Source organism: Talpa occidentalis, unplaced genomic scaffold (genome assembly GCF_014898055.3).
Source record: "Talpa occidentalis isolate TD23 unplaced genomic scaffold, MPIMG_talOcc4v2.1 talOcc4.8, whole genome shotgun sequence".
Classification (NCBI taxonomy): domain Eukaryota; kingdom Metazoa; phylum Chordata; class Mammalia; order Eulipotyphla; family Talpidae; genus Talpa; species Talpa occidentalis.
The window spans coordinates 67,909,628-67,917,260 of NW_023605194.1; the positions used below are offsets into that span (position 1 = coordinate 67,909,628).

At 48.9% G+C, this 7,633-nt stretch overlaps 1 long non-coding RNA gene across 1 annotated transcript; it reads right to left on the minus strand.

Annotated features, from left to right (window-relative positions):
- Positions 1-1,936: 1,936 nt before the first annotated feature.
- On the minus strand, positions 1,937-7,296 carry LOC129144944 (uncharacterized). Its single transcript, XR_008549792.1, has 3 exons — positions 7,075-7,296; positions 2,621-2,766; positions 1,937-2,309 (listed from the first exon to the last, which is right to left on the minus strand). It is a non-coding gene; the product is annotated as an uncharacterized LOC129144944 (long non-coding RNA).
- Between the last annotated feature and the right edge of the window lie 337 nt (positions 7,297-7,633).

Genomic DNA, 7,633 nt, shown 5'->3' on the forward strand with positions numbered 1-7,633 from the left:
CATGAAATTGGAGTGAGACTAGAGATAGCAGTGTACAGGAATGCCAATATCCACATGAATTACCAAAATGCCCAGAAAACTACACATCTACATGTCTGCCTCACTAATACTGGTATTACATAAGGGGAAGGGATGTGGGAACAAAAATCTTTCACAAAACTATTCTGTTGAAAAAAAAATGCTCTCATCAGATTTACAGTGTAGTGACTCAGAAATGAAGTTCAAAAAGCACCACTGAATAAACTACTGTAAAGGCCAGACTGGGCACAGTGCAGGTTTTCTGATCCCATGCAGACCGGGTAAAGGAGGAGTCAGAGTCCTCAGTAGTTTTGCAGGTTTTTTATTGGGGTTCACCAGGCATATGGCAGGCAGGGGTGCTGGATGGGGGGCTGGGAGGCCAGCAAGTCTTCACTCTATTTGGGCTCTCTGGCGTTCGTTTTGCTGCTTCTCGGCTTTTCTTTTGGCTTCTGCTTCGGCTTCTACTGCTGCTGCTGCTGCTGCTGCTGGCGTCCCCGTGACACCGCCCTTAAAAAGCACAGTCTTAGCTCAGCTGAATCCCATCTACCTATGCCCACACCCTATTCCAGGTGCCCGCCATCAGACATGCATCAGGACAAGGATCCATCATCTATCCTGATGGCGGAAGGGCAGAAAAGCCTGATATTTTCTTTACCCTACAACTACCACTCAGTTTCACTAATTTCTGACAAAGGTCCCAATTCATATGGGACACAGGCATTGTGCACAAAGGGGCAGCTTTCCATTGCAGGGTTTGCTGCTTGCCAACAGGGAAAACCCCCAATGTCACCCAGTGCCAAACCCAGTCAGGCACCAATCCAAAAGCTGATGGTGCGCTTGGTCTTGAGGGTAGTGATGGCCGTGTTGACATCTTTGGGGACCATGTCGTCCTGTACAACATGCAGCAGGCCATCTACTTGCCGTGGCGAGGGTCACAGTTGACCATCTGTTTGGCTGGCTCGAAGCAAGCACTGGTGATCTCAGCCACAGACAGCTGCTCATGGTAGGCCTAAGCGTGAAAGTATCAGGCTTTTCTGCCCTCCTGCCATTAGGATTGATGATGGATCTGCAATCCTGGATGCATGTCTGATGGCAGGCACCTGGAATAGGGTGTGGGCATGCATAAGTGGGTACACCTGGGCTGAGAGACTGACCTTATAAGGGCAGCATCAAGGGGACACCAGCAGAACCACAAGAGAAGCACAGTCTACAAGAGAAGGCCAGAGATCCCAGAAAGAGTGATGACTTGTTGGGGGCCAGGAGGCTGGCAGGCCTCCAGCACCCCTGCCTGCTATGTACCTTAAAAAAGCCTGAAAAGCCACCGAGGGCTCCATGACTCTCTCCTCCTTTACCCCTTCTGCTCCGGTCATAGAAATCCTGCCCTGTGCCCATTCCTGCTGCTATACTGTCTCTGCTGAGATGGCTGGGCCATAGAAGACCAGGGGAAAGTGGATGCAAGGGTACAGGACAAGGTTGGTCTGGAATTCCGTCAAGTCTACATTCAAGGACCTGTTGAAGGGCAGGGAAGCCATAATAGAGGACATAATCTGCCAATCAGATGATTGAGGTTGGTGTAGGTGGGCTGTAGGGTAAGGAAAAATGTCAAGCTTTTCTGCCTTCCCACCATCAGGATAGATGATGGATTCTTGTGGTCCTGAATGCATGCCTGATGGCGGGCACCTGGAGTTGGGTGTGGGCATAGGTAGATGGGATTCACCTGGGCTGAGACTGGGCTTTTAAGGGTGGTGTCACGGGGATGCCAGCAATATCAGCAGAAGCCAAAAGAGAAGCTGAGAGATAAGCAGAGAAGGCCAGAGAGCCCAGATAGAGTGAAGACTTGCTGGGGGCTGGGAGGCCTGCCAGACTACCAGCCCCCCAGCACCCCTGCCTGCTGTATGCCTGGTGAACCCCAATAAAAGACCTGCAAAAACACTGAGGACTCTGACTCCTCCTTTACCCAGTCTGCTGGATATTAGGAAACCTGCCCCGTGTCCTGTCCTGACCTTACATGGGCCGTTAGATGTCCAGGTTGTGCTAATAGATGGCTTCGTTGTCCAAAATGAAGACATAGTCACAACGTTCCAGGGTCGCGTGGGTGGTCAGAATGGAGTTGTAGGGCTCCAACATAGCCGTGGACACATGGGGGGCCGGATAAATGGCAAATTCCAGCTTGAACTTCTTGCTATAGTCCACTGACAGACGCTCCATGAGATGTAAATCTGGAGCCGGTGCTGCCCCTAAATCTGTGAAAGATGAGAAAGCCCTGCAGCCCCGTGCACTGGTCTGCCTGCCTGAGAGCAAAAACGAGACAAGGGTCAACACCTGCAGCAGCCACACCACCACACTCCAACAGGAACACCCCCAAACATTCCTCAGCATGTGTCTATGGACTCAAATCATCCATGGCGAACATGCATCATGCTCAGAGGCAAAGCTGAGCAGTCGCTAAACAACTGTGGACACACTGTGGTCACACTGCAGAGTTAGCCTGTGGACTCACCATTCCAGCCTGGGTTTGGACAGAATGACCTGCCAGTCCCCATCTCAAGCCCGCCCTCCTGTCCAGTACAACATCTGTGGGAAGCCTTCCATGCGTTCTCACCAGTTTGCAGATCTGGTCCAGGACCGGGTCAACAATCTCCCTGCTGATGGTATAATGGCCTCTGGCAAAATTATTGCCTGCATCTTCCTTCCAGGTGATCAGCTGCTCAGGGTGGAAGAGCTGCCTGGTCAATGTGCGCACTTCATCTGCAGAGAGGATACATGTGCTGCATTTTTTGAGGCCCACTGTGAGCCCATCAGGGCAGAGATTCACAAGCAGGTCCCTTCTACTAAGCATGTGTTGTTCAGTCAACTCGGTACAAATACCAACTCCACCGGTTCCCAAAAAGGGAAACAGCTCTCACACCCCCATATCCCTTATACCCAACACAGCCACCAGGTCAGCACCACTTCTGCCAGGCAGTCCCATTTGTAACCCTAAAGCCTGGGAGACAACGGTCACATAGGGTGCCCTTTCTGTCACTTCAGTTGAAAGGACTTGCTTGCTCTCTCTCCTCAGCTCTCCTTGGCCTTCTAATCTACTACTGGCCTTCTAACCTGGAGCAACACAATGAAGGTTCTCCACATAACTTTCTATGTCTCATACACAAGTCAAGACTCTCATGCACCACGGGACATTAGGCAGGTACCAGTGCCCACGTTCCCACAGGCAGAGTCTACATACCCACCTGACCGGGGCTGAGGGAGCCACCAATTGGTCTATCATCAGCCATCCTGCTGCAGACAAAGCAGCCCTTTACTCAACTTGAGGATTTTCTAAATCAGGAGCCAGCATACCACATTCACTGCAAGCAAACCTTTCCATTTCTCGCCTAACATGGCCGAGGGCCTTCGCTTGTATGTCCTAGCCTTTCTGCAGAGGGATTCAAAGGAGCACATGAGGGGCTTTAGCGTGGTTCTCCCACCTTCTCTGGAATGTTGTCTAAGTGTCTGAGTACCTATCAACCACGGTGGGCTCCAGGTCCACAAACACTGCTCTGGGCACATGCTTGCCAGCTCCCGTCTCCCTGAAGAACATGTTGAATGAGTCAGCCCCACCACCGATGGTTTTGTCACTTATCATCTGACCATTGGGCTGAATCCCATGTTCAAGGCAGTACAATTCCCAGCAGGCATTGTTAATCTGGACACCTGCCCTGCCCCACATGGATAGAGATACACTTGCTCTGGGAACCAGAATGTAAACATGAGGCCCACTTGTCTTCAGGGCTGTTAACGCTATATAGCATGCAACCGAGACCTGATATAATAAATTAACATTGGTAAAATATTTTTTATTTTATTTATAAAATATTTTATTTGTTTATGCATGCAAGAACTGAGGTATAGGTCAGAGGTGCAGAGAGTGAGAGGATTCACCAGAGACAGAGTGGGGAGCAGAGTAGTGGATTGACTGAAATACACTGCTGAGGGGAGCAGTGGGAAAGACAGGAGAGGTCTGCTGCGCCATGTGGGTCAGCTCCCTGGCTGGGAAGAGAACTCATGTTGCGGTGGCTGGCGACAGCTTGATGATGCTGAGACCTAATCCCTTGTGCCACGAGGGAAGTCCCCACTTGTAAAATATTAAGGTCGTCTTAGACATTACATCCCAGGAATTTCCAAAGACCATTTATATCTGAACATGTGCCATCTAACATGGTCACAGACACGTTGAACTATGAAAAGAAGCTGTCATATAAACTTATCTTTTAAGCAATTTATAAATGTTAGAAATTAATATCAAGTAAACTGTTAAGTAATTTTGCTTCCACTGAAAGATTGATCTATTCACCCCATCTGAAGTAATGGTCTACAATAGCAAACACAATATATGAAAAAACAAATGAAGAGCAAAAGACAGTGACTTCTCAAAGCAGAAAAACAGTAAATTCTACAACTGCCCCAGAAGACTGAGGGGGAATTTAGTTTCCAGGCTGCAGCACAGGAAAGAGAAACCCAAAGTCTCTGAGTTGGGAAGAGAAAAGTCCATGTCAGATAGACTGAGGCAACAAGCATTTGCTGTTATTTAAAGGGGAAATTGTTATTTGAAAGGGAAATTGCCCACAAACTTCAGAATCTTCATTCGTTGTGAGAAAGTTGTATTTCCTGCTTCAACAAAGGCAACATAAGACAACTGTTAGTCTCTTCAGTTTAGCACTTAGTGATACAGCAAGAGTACACTTGCCCTTTTGTGTTTTCTTTGGCCACTTTTTGCCCTTTGTCCTACATACCCAGCATTCCTCTCACCATCCTACAGTGACTCACTGATGTTACTGTCATTTATGCAAGGTTTTCTCTGCCAGGAATGACAAATGTACCAAAGAAGAGTGACACAGAAAAATGCACCTTGCTGGTCATCAAAGGGTCCTTCTGAGTCCACAGCTGAACACTCTCAGGACACACTCTCAGACACAGCACCTAAAGAGCTGCTATCCATAGCTGTGTGGTGAAGTGTGCCAACCCTGAAGACTGTTCTGAATCCACCTAAGAAAGTATCAAAGCAAGTCTCAAAGAGCCACCAGGATAGCTTGACAGGGTTTTGCACACTTAAAGCAGAGCAGATACATGTGAGGGCTTTTCAGTAATTACCTTTTCCTGCCTGATGTTAGTCCTGGTCTGGGAAGAATTTTGAAGTATCGAATCTGCCAGGGGCAGAGTGTAACCTGCTTCTTGCAAGAATAAATTCCCAGAAGCAAGGGACTGGGAAGCTCTAGGAGGGAAAGAAGAGCTAATTCCTCCTTCCAGGAGATTTAGGAATTGTCAGCGACATCTTAGAAAAAGTACCTGGTTTCCAAGCAGTGAAGATGGGTGCATGGGTGGGGCAGCTAGAGGGGCAGAGGGCTCTGAGAGCTGGAAGGGTCAGTGCAGCAGCTATTAATAGAATTGGTGTGGAAGGTAACACTACAGCTCAGGCAGGGCTGCTGTGACCTCAGCCAAACTAAGGGGCTTGGCTCTGCTCTGCAGGTGGCAAGAAGCTGACTTGCAACACAAGCAGTTTGGACTGTAGCTGAGTAGGAGCACATGGCAATGGGGGCAGGGTGGGGGAGGCCAGAGAATCACCCACCCACACTCCTTAGTGACAAGACACAGAGTTCCAGGCCCCTCAGAAGGTGACTGAGGGCCTCAGTTTCCCCTTTCCCTCCAAGATCCTCCTGACACCTGCTGCAAGGTCAGTGGGAGAGGGTGTTTAGTGAATGGGGAATGAATCTCTTCTTTTGGCTCTTCTAAATCACACTGTGAGTGAATTGCAACTTTCATAGAGCAGGTAGACCCAGAAAGGAGTGAATTATAGAGAGTATAGGAAATGACAGAGGTACTGAGATTGATACCAGGCTGCAAGGGGCACAAAAACTCGCCAAGGACACTGCCCAAATAGTTTACTTGTCGCAGTCTGAGTTCTTCACCCATGTGCACAATTGCAAGAATACACAGATTCAGAGAAAAACAATAATGGGGTTTATTTGACAAACCAGGAAAATCAAAGAGTTCCTGAGGCCACATATGGCTGTTTACCTCACCCAAAGCCGTGTCCAGGGTTTCAAATTCCCAAACACAAATGCTCCCATGATGGCATATTCCCGCCACTGAGGGCTTGGAGCACATGGCAGCCAGACCACAGGCCGGAATCCAACTTATGAAGACAACAGAAGACACAACAAGAGACATTCACGGAGCTGCCAAGATGTCCCAGCACAGCACCTGGCAAGCGACACTCAAAACAGCAGTTGCAGCAGCTGAACAACCCAACAAATGGCCACACGCATGCAGCTCAGCCAGGTGCCCAGCTCCAGGTCTTCGCCTTCCCTGCCAGGCTGTAACAGCAGCAAAGCTGGGAACAGTTTTAGTTGCTCGACTACTTGCAAAGTCTGCGAACATTTCTTCTCTGAGGTTGGCTGCTGGAAGCCTCACTATGTCCTTCAGACGCCCACCACAGCCTTCTGCAAAGCCGGCGTAGTGGGGGCAGAAATGGCTGATCCCAGAATTGATGAAAATCCAAAACTGCTGAAACCCCAAACACTGAATCATCCCCAGAGATGCTAAATCCTGGGGGCTGCTTCTGCCCCTTATATTTCCTGAGTATCCCCTAAACTCTTACTCTGTTCCTCTGTTTACTAGGCTTCCTCTCTTCTGGGTACTCAGCTCTTCCTATCCCTGGAGTTTTTTCTTGGAAACACTCTGGTGCTTTATCTTCCTTTTTTTTTTAAGATTTATTTATTTATGCATACAAGAGCTGGGGTGCAGGCCAGAGGTGAGGGGGTGCTGGTGAGAGGACTCACCAGAGACAGAGTGGGGAGCAGAACAGGCCAATTGACTGAAAATACACTGCTAAGTGGAGCAGTGGATGAGACAGGTAAGGTCTGCTTTGCCATGTGGGTTAGCTCCCTGGCTGGGGTTAGAACTAGTGCTGCAGTGGCCATGGATAGCTTTATAGTGCTGATGCTTAACCCCTTGCACCAGCTGGTAGGCCCCCAAGTTGCTTTATCTTCTTATTTTGTAACAGCTTCATTCACATACCTGTAGGGCAAGATGGGCACAGAGCAGGATTCCTATGATCCAAGCAGACAGGTAAAGGAGAGTCCTGGAGCCCTCAGGACTGCTGTGGCAAACAGGTACACAGCAGGCAGGGTTGCTGGGGGGCCATGGGGCCACCAGGCTTCCAGGCCCCCAGCAAGTCTTCACTCTGCCCTTCTCAGGCCTTGGTACTCCCACCTCTGCTTCTCCTGGTGACCATCTCAATACTCCTCCCATGGCCCACAGAAGTAAATAAGACAGCTTGCAACAATGTAACAACTGCAGGTACCCCATCAGACAGGGCAATCCTAATGGTTGGAGGGCAGAAAAGCCTGAAAAACCATTTACCCTACAATACCATAATGAGATAACCTAGGTTAAAGAAACTGTGGGCCTGTCAAATGATTTTTATCCAGTCCTTTTGTAAGTCCTGTTCAAACAATTCAGCCCCCTACACTAACCATGAGCAGTGCCATGATAGATAAAAAGCATTAGATCCTGATGAATGATTATCTCACAAAGAGCCCAGATGTGCTGTGCAGTTGGAATATAGCCCATCTGC